A 15,665-nucleotide genomic window follows, 5' to 3' on the forward strand; every position below is an offset into this window, starting at 1 on the left:
AGTTCGCCAATCCGCCCTGCGGCTCAAGGCGTCTGCTGACTGCTTCCTAAGCTCCACAAGCTTAGGTTGCGGCATTCTGTACGGTGCCCTAGCGGGCGGTCTCGTGCCAGGCACCAACTCGATCTCGTGATCCACTGCCCTCTTCGGTGGTAGCTTCCGAAGCAGCTCGTCTGGTATCACGTCTTCAGACTCCCCCAACAGTTCCTTACTACCGCCCGGGGTGGGCCCTGACACCTCTTCTCCTTACTACCGCCCGGGGTGGGCCCTGACACCTCTTCCATCTCTTCAAAACAAAGGGTACCCAAGTAGGATATCTCATCCTGCTTGTGCCCCTTCTCAACCTGCATGGCCGACAAGTTCTTCTCTCCAGTACGTCCGGCCAAGGTAGGAATGACACACGGCTTCGCCCCCAACATCATCAGCGAATCGGCATGAGGTAAGACAGCAGTGCATGTATCCCGTAGAAATTCAAGCCCAAGGATAAGCTTGAAGTCGTCCATTGCCACAACAGAAAGATTGGTCTTGCCCTCATAAGCACCAACCTTAATCAGCACAGACTTGGCTACACCGGCAATGGGTTGTGCAGCCGAGTTGATCGCCTTCACACGCCCAACTCCCTTCTCCAGCACGAGCCCGAGTCTCGCCACTTCGGCGCTCGCAAGGTAGTTGTGAGAGGGTCCAGTGTCGATCATGGCTCGAATCGGCTTGCCATGAATCTTCACATCAACGAACATCAACCCTTTCTTCCGAGGAATCCGGGGCTGAACATCTTCTTCTTTCTTCTCCAGCTGCTCCATAGTAAGAGCCGGGATGGTCTTTTTCGCAAGGGGTGGCACAACTCTCTTCGCCGCCACCGTAGAGAATGTGTTGCACCATTGGTTTACAGCCCCCAAGTTGTCCTCATCCTCCTCCGTGTCATTCTCACCACCTGCCTCTGCTTGTGGCTCCACACTCTTTGAGGACGACGCCTTGTCGGTAAAGGTCGTTGCCAGTGCATTCAACACCTGTCTCTTCGGGCAATCCCGATACATATGCGGACCATCGCAGATCAAACACCCTCTTCTCCTCTCGGGTGCTCCCTGCCTGTTCTCCTGGGGCCTGTTCCTGTCCGAACCGCCCTGTGAACCATTCTGAGCATGGGGCCTCTGGTCTCCCCCACCTCTGTTGAAGTTATTCCTGAACCATCTCGTCCTATTCGACTTCTCCCGCTCAGGACTAGGCGTCGCCAGCCTATCCTTTTGAGTCTCTAGGTTGAAATCGGCCAGGCGTTCGGCCGCGATGATAGCCGAACTCAAATCAGTCACTCGTTGCCTCTGCAACTCGTTTCTCGCCCACTGTTTCAAGCCTTCCATGAAAGTGAACAGCTTGTCTGCCTCCGACATGTCTCGGATGTTCAGCATCAGCGCTGAGAAAGCTTTGACATATTCCCGCACGGAACCTGTATGCTCAAGCTTTCAAGCTTTGACATTCCCGCACGGAACCCGTATGTTCAAGCTTTCGCAATGCCCTCCTGGCATTGTACTCCACATTCTCGGGGAAGAACTGCTCTCTGATCGCCTCCCGTAGAAGAGCCCACGTGTTGAGCTGTATTTGATGAGCCTGGATTTCCGGAAACTTGGTCCGCCACCATAGCTTTGCGTCACCAGTCAGGTACATGGTCGCAGTCGCAACCTTCCTTGCCTCGTCCCGCACGTCTGCCGCAAGGAAGTACTGTTCCATGTCGAAGAGGAAGTTCTCGACCTCCTTCGCATCACGCTCACCGCTATAGGCCTTCGGTTCTGGTATTCGAAGCCTAGCACCGGGGTCGTGAGCAACCATAGGCGTGCTACCCACCGCACGCTGGAGCAGCCCAATCTGAATGGCCATCTGCTCCATGTCACGCCGCATATCGGCAATGCTGTCGTTTCCGAATACGCCAGCCATCTCCTGAATCACCTGCCGACATTCGTCCAACTCCGAATTCAGCACCGTGATCTCAGATTCCAGGGAAGAGACCTTCGTCTCCAATTCCACCAACCGGGAGTGTCCGTCCTCCGGGTTCTCAGCTCTCTCGCTGGATGAAGCTGCGGCATGTCGCGGGCTTTCCGGATCTTGCCCCGATGCCTTCGCAGCAGTAGCGGTGCGCCTCGGCCCCATCGTGGCACGAGGCTCTGATACCACCTCTCACGAGGCGCCTATCACACAGCGCGTCGTGTGGCTAGTAGTCCGCTGACTACGTCCGCCAATACCTCCGCTCGGCACAAATGCAGCGCGCCGAATATATCAGAGTCGGGAGGAACAAATCACAAAACAGTAAATTGCGCACGCGGATTCAGAAAACCAAATTGCATTGAACTGAAAATGCGTATACAATGATCAACGATGCTAGAGCAAGGGGTTCGCCTTGAGGGGGACTCCAACACGTCACTAAACCAAGCTTCTTGAACTCATTCCCCCCTATAATAGGCTTAAAAAAATAAATCATATTGTCTACACTAGACACTAGAAAAGCTGAAATTTGCAACTCAAGAGGCATAACGTCCCCTTGAGGAATCTAAACAACAGAAAGCAAATAACAAAGCAGTAACAAAGCAACAAAAGGCCTACACCTAGGACTCTAAGACTAGTTGGTTGTCCAGCGTCTGTCGATGAAGGCTGAGTGGTAGGCCATGTAGAACGGTTGAGTGGCCGAAGTGCGCGTCACGGGGCCTAGTGAATGGGCAACCCGTGACACAATGGCACAGAACTTCTAGCAGAACAAGCACAAAAACTGTTTAGAGATGAAGGCATCATACACCAAACCACATGCACATATACTCCACTACAAAATGGAGTTGTAGAACGAAAGCATAAACGCTTACTTCAAATGGCTAGATCATTAATGTTTCAAGCCAACTTGCCTAAGATGTTTTGGAGTGAGGCTATTTTAACCTCTACTTTATTAATAAATAAAATACCTTCTAGTGTGTTGAATTCGAAAACCCCTTATTAAATATTCTTTAAAAAACCTGTGAATTATTATGTCTTAATAACCTTTGGATGTTTGTGCGTTGCCACTAATAATATCCCTCATAAATCTATATTTAAGCTAGGGCCTCAAAATGTGTATTTGTTGGATATGCCCCAAACTAAAAAGGTTATAAGATTTATGATATAAACAAAAGAAATATAACTATTTCTAGAGATGTCACTATTGAAGAGAACATATTTCCTTATGGAAATCAGTTGACAGACCCTATTACTTGCACTATTTCTAAACCTGTGACAGATTTAGATTCTGAAGAGCATGATGATGTAGAACCAACTACAGAACTTGCAGATGACATAATGAAACCTCCTGACCCTGAACATAATGAAAACATAGTCCCTAGAAGATCCACTAGACAAACCTACAGACCAGCTAGATTAGATGACTATTTATGCTTTTTCAACACTGACTTACCCAGCATTACTTATTCATCCTTAGTTCATAAATGTTTTGTTGCTGCTACTGAAAATCCATAAGAACTTAAATGTTATGAAGATGCTGTAAAAAATGAGGAATGGATAAAAGCTATGAACAATGATATTAATGCATTAGAAACCAATAATACATTGGAAATCACTCAATTACCAAAGAACAAAAGAGTGATAGGATCTAAGTAGATATATAAGTTGAAACTAAAACCAAATGGTGCTATATATAGATATAAGGCTAGACTTGTAGCCGAAGGATTCCATCAAATTGAAGGGATAGATTATATAGATAGTTTCTCACCTGTTGCGAATGCTGTAACCATCAGAATCCTTTTAACTTTGGCTGCAAAACAACATTGACACTTGCATCAGTTAGGTATTAATAATGCCTTTTTACATGGTTTCTTAGATGAAGAAATTTATATGGATCCCCCTAAAGGTTATTCTGTCCCTAAGAATCATGTGAGTGGATTGAAAAGATCATTGTATGGCCTTAAACAAGCATCTAGACAATCGAACCAAGAATTCACTTCACAATTAGAGAAGTATGGCTTCAGGCAGTCCAAATTTGATTACTGTCTCCTTACAAAAACCACTGGAAAGGGATTATTTTGCCTCCTAGTCTGTGTAGATGATGTATTGCTCACTAGACCATGTTAAAGAACAATAACAGAAATAAAAGCTCATTTACATAGCCTATTCACCATTAAGGATATGGGAAGGGCCAGAATTTTTGTTGGTTTACAGATTTGCAGGTCTAAATTAGGAATTGTCATATCCCAAAATAAATACATCAGGGACATCATATCAGACCTAGGATTAAATCAAGCAAAACCAACAAGCACTCCATTGTCAGCAGGTATAGAGCTGCATTCAGTTGGAGGAGAAAAATTGACAGATCCAGGTCCATATAGAAGGCTGATGGAAGATTGTTGTACCTTGGATTTTCTAGACCAGACATATGCTATGGAACGCAATAGTTAAGCCAATACATGCAGTCTCCTTGCAAAAGGCACTGGAATGCAGCAGTACACTTAGTTAAGTATCTAAAGGGCAGCATAAATAGAGGCCTGTTCTTCAACTCACAACCTAATTTTGAGCTCAAGGCATTTGTTAATGCTGATTGGGCAGCCTGCTAGGATACACTAAGTTCTTTAATTGGCTACTGTGTCCTCCTTGGAGATTTCCTGATATCGTGGAAAACTAAAAAGCAAACCACAGTATCATGATCTTGATTAGAGGCAGAGTATAGAAGCATGGGAACTGCCAAATGTGAGCTCACATGGATGTATAATTTACTGAAGGATTTCCACGTCAATATGCCTACTCCTATCTGATTCTTTTGTGATAATCAAGCTGCCTTATATACTACGGCAAACTAGTTTTTCATGAAAGAACAAAACACATTGAAATAGATTGCTACTTGGTGAGGTATAAGTTCAAAGAGGGATTCATTGATCTAAAACACATCTCTATAGAGGAACAGCCTGCAGATTTGTTCACAAAGATACTACCAGGCCCCAGATTCACATATTTGTTATCCAAGTTGAGACATGTCAACTTGATGACAAGCTCCACTTGAAGGGGGCATGTAAAGAAACCATGGTGACAACATCTGCAGTAGAAACCTAGCTGTAGAAATTCTGATGAAGAATTTAGCTGTTGTAGGAAGTCGCACTTGTACTCACACGTGTTTTCCTTTTACTGGAGATTGCGGTTTTAGTTTTCGTTATGCTTTCTTTAGCTCAGTTTACTCTGAGAAGCGCATTTGCGCTTCTATAAGTCATTAATGACTTTCTTTTGTGATGAAAGAAGAAGCGTGTTGGTTATGGCAGTTAGAGTATAAACGTGTATATATATTTTCACCTTCTTGTTCTTCAAAACAAAAAAGAACAGAGCAGTCCTTTACAGAAATTTTGTGAGCTAAGTTCTTTTACTTTCACCTCTGATTCATTTTGCTATCTCTCCAAATGAGTTCGTACTCTATCATTGCTTCCGCTTGAAATTTTACACAAACAAAAAATGTTTCAATCATTTGCCCTTATCTTGTTGCCCTTACAAAAGGTGAATTCCTCCCATCTTTCTTGTTGCCTTCATCTCCCTTGTCCTTCGATTGTGATTACACGTTGTTCAATCATGATAATGTAACATACTTCTTACTATCCTTCTCGAAAAATGTACATATTGACAGAAGAGATTTGATCTCTGGTTGTAAATGCTGTTTTGGAAATACCTCTTGTCTTCTTGTCCATCTTGGGGGAGCTCTAATATTAACTTTTGGGATTGGTGGCTGCAGATGACTTTGTTGAGTTGGTGGAGGAGGCTTAGAGTTTTGAGCTGCATCTTGTTGTTGGGATGTGGAAGACTTGTATGATGGCTTCCATGGTTGTTTGTGTGCAACTTTTTGTTTATACCGGGGTGGCTTGAATGGTTTGGTTATTACCTACAAGGAGAATGAAATAAACCGAATAAGTGAATGATAAACAAAATTCTTGAAATTACTTATTGAAGCTGCAGTTTGTTGGCTTGTATGATGGACTGCAGCACTTGAAAGCTCTTCCTCCTTCATGCCCTGAAAAACAGTCAATATTAAGTATTAGAAAATGTATAATTAAAATGGAAACAATGGTTGCTGAAGTTTCTTACCAGACTTGTTCTCCTCAAATGCATCAGCTTTAGTCATCTTGTCAGTTGAAATTTGTTCTTGCATCCCCTGCAAAAAAGTTATTTAGTAATAATGAATTGCAAGTTAAAATGGAATGGGTGATGATGTTTCTTACCATAGAGTTGTCTTCCTGAAACGCATCATTTTTAGTCAAAATGTCCTTGTCACCTGCCTCGTTTTCAACCTGCAACAAAATTAGATTTAGATAAGTATCAGTTCAACACACCAAAATCAAATTTAGATATTCAGTCTTACCCTTCTTTTCTTGGTTGAATGAGCCTCTTTTTCTTTGATTTCTTGTATCACTTGACTAAATGTATCAGTGACTTGTTTATCTTTTTGCAGATTCTTCAATGGACATCTTTGGACATTGTGTTTCTCCTCACCGTAGTTGCTGCACTTGACAGTCTTCTGCACTCTTTTCAACCTGTTCTGCGATTTTCCTTTACCATTTTTCTTCTGCTTTGACATTATCTCATCAGGTTCCCTCCTTCTAGATTTTGGAGGCCTACCAACCCCCCTATCAAAGTTTGGTGGCAAATGAGGGATGAATTGTGTAGCAGTCCACAATTCTCTACCAACTATAGGCATAATTGCAGTCTTATAAACATTCTTGTAAGATGCCACACTACAGCACTCATTCACATACCTAATAGGATCATCACATTTACAAAATAAGGTACTACAAGCATGTTTACATGGGATGCCATTCAAATCACATTTCCTACAAGAACAACTTCTCTTATCCAAATCAAATGAATGTTTTGAACCATCAAAACAGTTTAATTGATAATGAGATGAATCAGCCTTTATGGGATACAATCTGCAGACTTTTCAACATTTTTATCAACAATTTTAAGAATTCTAGAACATATAACACCAGTCTATTTCAGTTCTGCCCTATCCCTATTATCCTGCAATCTTCTCATTAAATACTCTCTAATCAATTCAAGCATAGTGATAATAGGCTTCTCTGTGTAGGGTGTTTATCATCAAACCATTCTGCAGTAGTTTTATCAAGTACTGACATTTGTTTCATACACAATCTGAATTCATTAAGGGTAGTATCCCCTGCACCCTTCCACAAACAGTTTTTAAATGCCAAACCCTTGAAGCCTGCATTCTTCAAGTTAGAACATAGATGTCTTACACAATACCTATCATCTGAAGCAGGAAACCCATCCTTAAATGCTTGAACTAAACCTTTTTTCTTATCAGATATGAAACACCACTGATCATCTCTAAGCACCCTCAAATCAGATTTCAGAAGCATTAAAAACCACTCCCAAGTAACCCTCATTTCGTTTCCAACAACAGCATATGCAATAGGACAAATATTGTCATTCAGATCAATGCCTACTGCTGTTAACAGAACACCCCAAAAGGACCTATAGATAACATCAATCATCACCTACCACTTGTCAACACCCCCCATTAAATCATTTTTCAAGGCACCAAAACACAGATAAAATTTATCAAATTTCTGATCAGTATCTACCCCTACCACCACTGTGGAGCCTTGGTTAGATTTCAGCAATTTATGTGCATAATCTTGCATTATTGAATATTGTACCTGAAGAGCGCCCTCTATTGATTTAGTGCCTTTTTTTTGGCTCTATACGTTTGATCTCGTGATACGTTGACTCTTAAATCCTGAATGAGATCAACCCTAAAACCCTTAACATTTCTTTTTGGATCACTTCTGAATTTTTTAATGTAATTTTCTGCAAGCTACTTTGAATTTAAATTTTTTACATGATAGTCCCTTCCACAAGTGTGATTGGAGTATTCTCTTATCTGAAATGTGCATTCATCAACCACTTTGTGTGTATTTATCATCCACTGAAAATCTTCCTTAGCACATCTAGCATACATTCTGTTCTTATCATTCTTGGTGATTTTCAAATGCCTTCCTGATTTCATTGCATGACTGTGAATGGCATTTCTAAATTCAAATTTATTGTTGAATATCATACCTAATTCAAAGGTAGGATCATATTGTTCCACATTATTGAAAACAATATTTGGCTCTCTTCTTCCATCATCACCAGACCCCTTTTCACTCTGAAAGTCATCCTCCCTCCCAAACAGGTCTTTTTCTCCCTCTTCATTGCTACCTTGTCATGATCTTTATTGTTTCTTTCTTTTCTTTCATATTAGTTTCTTCAACCTCTCTTTCTATTTGTTTTTCCAAAGCATCTTCATCAATGCACTTTCCTGTTTTTTGAGTTTTCATCTCATCATTTCTCAAATCATAGTCACTACTTTCAAAGGATTTAGATTCTTTTAAATTTTTACCCTCTTTAGTGAACCCACCCTCCTGAGGTTGTGTACTACATTCACCAACCTGACTACCCATAACATTTCTATCAACTTCAACATATATACGATTTCTTTTTGAGGAGCAATACCAATACACACATCAAACAAAAAATCATCATTATTTACTTTGTAATACACATCTCCAAGCTTTGTAAATATGTCCTATTACCAAAATAGCCCACCTCACTAGCCATTTCATTCAGTTTTAAAATAGATATTTCATAAACATCCTCATAATCAAATTTGTACATTGCATTCTCCCAACAATGTAATGTAATGGTTGCTAACTTAGTGTCATTATTATCTGAAAGACAAAAAAAGGGAACACAAACAAACAAACACAAAACAGAACAAGTTAAAATTCATACAAAATCATACAAAAAAACAAAAGAGAACAAGTCAAAGCAGAAAAGTTAACAAGTTAAAATGTTTAATCACAGAAAAGTTCCTAACAAATCATAGAAAAAAAACATAATGGATACATTTACACATAATTTCAGAACATGAACACATTTACACGCACATGGGAAACATAAAATATTCAGCAGACAAATAGGGAAAAAAAAAAGAAAATGGTCCATTGTTCCTTTCAAGACAGTAACAACACAATGGGACCATAGTGTTGGAGATTTCGGAACAAAAACACAATGGACCACTTTCATTTTTTGGGACCCCAAAAGTCATTTTTTTTTGAAGACATAGAAACGTTACCGTAAGATGTTGGAAGAAAATAGTTAAACTCAGGATCCCGAAGTGCAATTACTTCAATTGGGTTTCTTCCTCCTAAATCGACGATCAATTGTTTGTGGGAGTTGAAAGAAGGGTTTTTAGGGTTCTTTCGATTTAAACGAATTGTGATTTGGGGGTGAATTGTTGCTGCTTTTGTTTTACAGCTTTCTTTTTTAACTCCTCAGTTTTTCACATTGTTGCCACGTCATTATTTTTTTCCCACGTGTCAGGCCACGTGTGCGGCTGACTATGAAATTTTTGCACAGTTGTCCTAATTTTCCCCCCTAAAGCCACGTCATTAGCTACGTCATTCGCAACGCAAGCTCCTAAAAGTTTATGTTGTGCACGTGGACGTTGGAACCTTAAGCCCCAAACCTCTCAGCTGCGTTTTTTGTCAATTTTGGTCGGAAGTACTAAAATTACTAGAAAAATCAATACTTACAGGACTAGAATTGCCAGTTCTGTAGTTACAGTCCCAATTCTGCCACCCCCCCATACTTACAGAACCAATTTTGCAATTATGCCTTAGAATTATTTTGAAATATAAAGCAACTCATATCAATTTAAAGCTCATGTCAGTACAATTAAAATGATCAAGAATACCTGCAAATTATCTTAATTATAAATGTGAATATATTAATGATGTTTGTATCAATAAAGTATATTATATTATTGTGTGATCCTATCTATACCAAGTAAAAATTCATGTCCCGTGTATTTATTATGATCATTAAGTGAAAAATTGTGTACGTGCAATTACTGTAGTCGACATAAGCAGTTATTATATTGATCCAATCTAAAAAAAATGTCCGTACAATTAGTGTACAAGCATTAAGTGATGTCCGTGCGATTAGCATGATCAACAAGATATATATATAATCCTATTTGCAACTAGTTAATACTTGCAGATACATTTAGTATGATCAATAAAAGATGTTATCCCTATTCAAACTAAATTAATACTCACATCCATAAGAGTACGATCAACGAAGGACGTAATCCGTACTCAAACTAAATTAATAATTACTTACATATGATGCATCGACATATGTATGAAAAAAAATTATTATCTCTAGTTATACCAATTAAACTCGTGTTCGAGCAGTTGGTGTGAGCATTAGAATGTTAAATCCTACTTATGTATATAAGGATAAAAATACAGTTTCTGTCTTATAATTTATGAGGGAGTGTCATTTTTTATCCTACAAGAATTATGAAAATTAGTTTTTACAAGACTAAAATTATCAAAATTATAAAATTAATAGAATTAAAATTACTAAAATAATTAGTTTATCAATAAAATATAAGTAAAAATACTATGGGTGTGTCGGTGGATATATATGAACACACATATATCCAGAGATCTTGTATAAAGTTGAAAATTAAATCAATTTATTCGCAATTGCATTTGAGGTTGATGAATAAATGTGTAATACAAATATATTAGTATAAGACGACTAACACGAATTATGATCACATGTTAACATTTATGATATCTATAGAAGCGTATTAATCATCACTATATTCTTGAATATGAACGAGGAATAAGATGTGTGATTAATTCTTGTAACATTTATGTAAGGTAATGAAACTCATATACGTACATTTATGGTGCTTCCAGCAGCAAAATATTTTGTCCTAGTTACCAAATTAAACTTTGTTTATAGAATCAGTACAATTAATATGATCAAGAATAGTTCCAAATTATCTTAATTATAAATGTGAATATAATAAATGATTCTTGTATCAATAAAGTATAATATTATCTTGTGCAATCCTATCTATATCAAGTAAAAATTCATGTCCCGTGTATTTATTATGATCATTAAAGAAAAGATCGTGTACTTGTAAGGTCTACTAAAGAAGTTATTATGTTGATCTAGTCTATAACCAATGTCCGTACAGTTGAGGTACAAGCATTATCTGATGCTTTTACAAACAAAATATATATGTATCTTCACGCATAATGAACAATTAGTATGACCAATAAAATTATGTAGTCCTTCTGATATACTAAGTTAAAATTCATAGCGGTACAATTAGTATGAAAGCATAAATATTCAATGCTTTGATCAACGAAATATATATTTATTCCTATTTATACCAATTAAAACTCATGTCCGTGCGATTAGCATGATCAAGAAGAAATATACATAATCCTATTTGCAACTAGTTAAAACTTGCTGATACATTTAGTACGATCAACAAAAAATGTAATCCCTACTTGTTATAATTTGTAGCACAATGACTTATTAAAAGGCCGACAATTGTTCTGATCCACTAGTTGTTTGTAGTAGCTACTGCAGTGGCACTGGATGGAGTACCGACAATCGATTTTGGATATATATTTTCTTTGCAAATGAAAACGAGTCATAATGTTCGTACTAGGCACCAGCACCAATTTCTCCCATGCTTCATTGGCATCTCAACCACATCGAAGGAATACCTATGTGGCGCTCAACCGATGGATTTGCCACCCGAATTCCTCCCTCATCCTCAAAATCTTTTCAACTTGACGGCAAGCTAATTTGCAAGTGTTCATCTTAATTTCATCAATAGTTGCCTTAAGAAACTTAGCCCTAGTTTCACTATCGATAAGACCCTCACCCCTGAAGAACTCATCCATCTTGGGGACTCCAATGGCACACCTAATCCCATTATCATAGTCACGAATTTTTTGCCCTTGTAGACCTGAATTTTGTCCGAGTTAATGACATCTGCCCCGAAATGGGCGGCCAGGTCTATCGCCAGGCAATTGTTTGAAACATTAGTTTTTTCGAGGCAGATGTCATCAACTCAGACAAAATTCAGGTCCACAAGGGCCTAGACATAGTAACCAATAAGGTGAGCAATGAAAAATGTTGCGATGTGTCACACCATTTGCTTGAAATCATTGGTCCCGAGGTGGATTTCACTGTACATGATTTTGTGCATCATACATTGCTGGCTGTTGATGCCATTGTACGAAAGAATCGGTTGCCGATCATTGATGGAGGGTCCAATTCCTTTGTAAAGGTACTTGTCAGCTTACAAGTACGAGTGTTGCTTTCTCTGGATGGACATGGCTATCCCAGTCTTGCATTTGTACGTGTCGAATAGGGTTGATCAGATGGTCGATAGCGGGTTGGTGGAGGAGGGTAAGGTTTTTTTATCCCAAAATTCGTGACTATGATTATGGGATTAGGTGTGCCATTGGGGTCGTCAAGATGGATGAGTTCTTCAGGAGTGAGGGTCTTGTCGATGGTGAAAATAGGGCTAAGCTTCTTAAGGGAACTATTGATGAAATTAAGATGAACACTTGCAAATTAGCTTGCCATCAAGTTGAAAAGATTTTGAGGATGAGGGAGGAATTCGGGTGGCAATCCATCGGTTGAACGGCACAGAGGTATTCCTTCGATGTGGTGGAGATGCCAATGAAGCATGGGAGAAATTGGTGTTGGTGCTTAGTACGAACATTCTGGCACGTTTCATTTGCAAAGAAAACATAGATCCAAAACCGACTGTCAGTACACCATCCAGTGCCATTGCAGTAGCTACTACAAACAACTAGTGGATTACATCTTTTGTTGATCGTACTAAATGTATTGGCAAGTTTTAACTAGTCGCAAATAGGATTATATATATTTATTGTTGATGTGCATAGGGATAAATTAAATTAAATTGTTCACGATTGCATTTGAAATTAATGAATAAATCTATATTGCGAATATATTAATATAAGACGACTAACATGAATTGTGATCGCATGTTAATATTTATGATATCTATTAAAGCATATTAATCATTGCTATATTCTTGAATATTAACAAGGAATAAGTTGTGTGATTAATTCTTGTAACATATAATGAAGAATTCATGTAAAATAACTCAGGAAACTGATTTACTGCTGCATACAATAGCGTTATTACAAAACTAAAACAAAATAAAATAAAATAAATGGATGCAATCAGTATCATCAACAGATGGATAGTGCAACTTAATTACTTTCATATTAATCATGGACAACAAAATGTCCAAATACATGAATCAATTGCATATAGTAACAATTACAAGAATAGTATAATTAACATTCAGAATATGCTTCAATTAAATTTCAGTTAATCTAAAAAAGATATAAAATTTGTAGACCAGATTTATGAACCTTCAATTATTATAGATTTTGTCATTATAATATATGTTTTTTCAGATATAGTAGGTAGACGAATTAATGAGAATACTTAAACTCACTCGATTTTACTCAAAAGCAAATCCTACGTAAGATATGGATAATCACCAAGTTCTTCATCATTATCTTCTAATTTCTCATAATTTTTTTCTCATTCGATATGGTAAAATTACTCATTATACATCCCAAAAATAATTTTTTTACAAAAAGTAATTATTGATGAACTTATTGCATCTCTTATGGTACCTGCATTGTGCAGATTTTGACATCTTAATTATGATTAGTATTTGTATTATCTTTTGATGATTCTTTTCCTATTTTGTAAATACAGTAAAAGATACAGTAATTTGGACAGAGCCTTGCTTATGATTTATTTAAATGGTTATATAGTAAGTGGATAGGGTTAGGGGTGAAGTTATTACTATGCATGGCTTGATTTGTTCCACATTGTGTGTATGTATGTATGTATAAATACCCCCTACATATCCTATGTTTTTTCATGTTTCAAACAATTGTCTAGGTAGTTTCTTTCACATCAATGAAACTTGTTCGTGATTCTCTCTAGAGCCCACAAATGTTTGAAGTTTTTCTTCAAACAAATCCTTTTGAAGAAGAGAAATTAATCCAAGAATTGAAAAGGGCTTGTCTCTCTATGATAGATATATATTCTAAAATAGTAGATTGTATTTGGCACATATTTTGTTTGTTTTGTTTGAGAGAATTCTAACACGTGGCCATTTTCTTTTTCCTTTTAATTTGTGTGATGAAATTGACAGGTGTTAAAAAAAGTAAAAATAAATACCAATTAGAATGTCAATCTCCTCCTGAAAGCCAGCACAATCCAGCATGACGAACTTTTTAGTTAGGGGCATGATGAACAAACAACACGGGAAGGATAAGGTGGTGGTGGTACTGGGTGCAATTGGCACAGGCAAATCGCGCCTGGCGATAGACCTGGCCACCCGTTTAGGGGCAGAGGTCATCAACTCGGACAAAATTCAATTCTACAAGGGCCTAGACGTAGTAACAAATAAGGTGAGCAATGAGGAATACCACAGTGTGCCACACCATTTGCTCGGAATCATTGATCCCGAGGCGGATTTCATTGTACATGATTTTGTGGATCAGGCATTGCTGGCTGCCGATGCCATCGTTCAAAAGAATCGGTTGCCAATCATTGCTGGAGGGTCTAATTCCTTCATACAGGCACTTTTCAATGACAACACTGAGTTTCTCTCCAAGTACGAGTGTTGCTTTCTGTGGATGGACGTGGCGATCCCGGTCTTGCATTCGTACGTGTCGAACAGGGTTGATCAGATGGTGGATAGGGGTTGGTGGAGGAAGGTAAGGCATTTTTTTATCCCAAAATTCGTGACTACGATTATGGGATTAGGCGTGCCATTGGGGTCGCCGAGATGGATGAGTTCTTTAGGAGTGAGGGTCTTGCCGATGGTGAAATTAGGGCTAAGCTATTTAAGGCAGCTATTGATGAAATTAAGATAAACACTTGCAAATTAGCTTGCCGTCAAGTTGAAAAGATTTTGAGGATGAGGGAGGAATTCGGGTGGAAAATCCATCGGTTGAACGCCACAGAGGTATTCCTTCGACGTGGTGGAGATGCCAATGAAGCATGGGAGAAAGTGGTGCTGGAGTCTAGTACGAACATTGTGGCTCGTTTCATTTGCAAAGAAAACATAGATCCGAAATCGACTTCGTTTCATTTGCAAAGAAAACATAGATCCGAAATCGACTGCATATGAACAATTAGTATAATCAATTATGTACCTTCGTGCATATGAACAATTAGTATGATCAACAAAATTTTGTAGTCCAACTAATATACTGACTTAAAATTTATGGCGATACAATTAGTGTGAAAGCATTAATATTCAATACTTTGATCAGCAAAATATATATGTAATCCAATTTATACCAATTTAAAATCATGTCCGTTTGATTAGCATTATCTACAAGATATACATATAATCCTATTTGCATCTAGTTAAAACTTGTCGAATCATTTAGTACGATCAATGAAAGATGTAATCCCTACTCAAACTAAATTAATACTCACTTCCATATGAGTATGATCAACGAAGGATATAATCTGTACTCAAACTAAATTAATACTTACTTCCATATGATGCTTCTACATATGTATGACCAAAATTTATTATCTCTACTTATTCCAATTAAACTAGTGTTCGAGCAGTTAGTGTGAACATTAAAATATTAAATCCTACTTATTTGTATACGTATAAAAATAGAGTTTATGTCTTGTAATTTATGAGGGGGTGTCTTTTTTTGTCCTATACAAATTATGAAAATTAGTTTTTTCAAGACTAAAAT

The 15,665-nt window shown here is 38.1% G+C and overlaps 1 pseudogene; it reads left to right on the forward strand.

Annotated features, from left to right (window-relative positions):
• The first annotated feature begins 14,162 nt into the window (after positions 1-14,162).
• LOC105179183 lies at positions 14,163-15,076 on the forward strand (annotated as a pseudogene).
• Positions 15,077-15,665: the final 589 nt, after the last annotated feature.

The sequence above is a fragment of the Sesamum indicum genome, unplaced genomic scaffold, assembly GCF_000512975.1.
Source record: "Sesamum indicum cultivar Zhongzhi No. 13 unplaced genomic scaffold, S_indicum_v1.0 scaffold00126, whole genome shotgun sequence".
Taxonomy (NCBI): Eukaryota; Viridiplantae; Streptophyta; class Magnoliopsida; order Lamiales; family Pedaliaceae; genus Sesamum; species Sesamum indicum.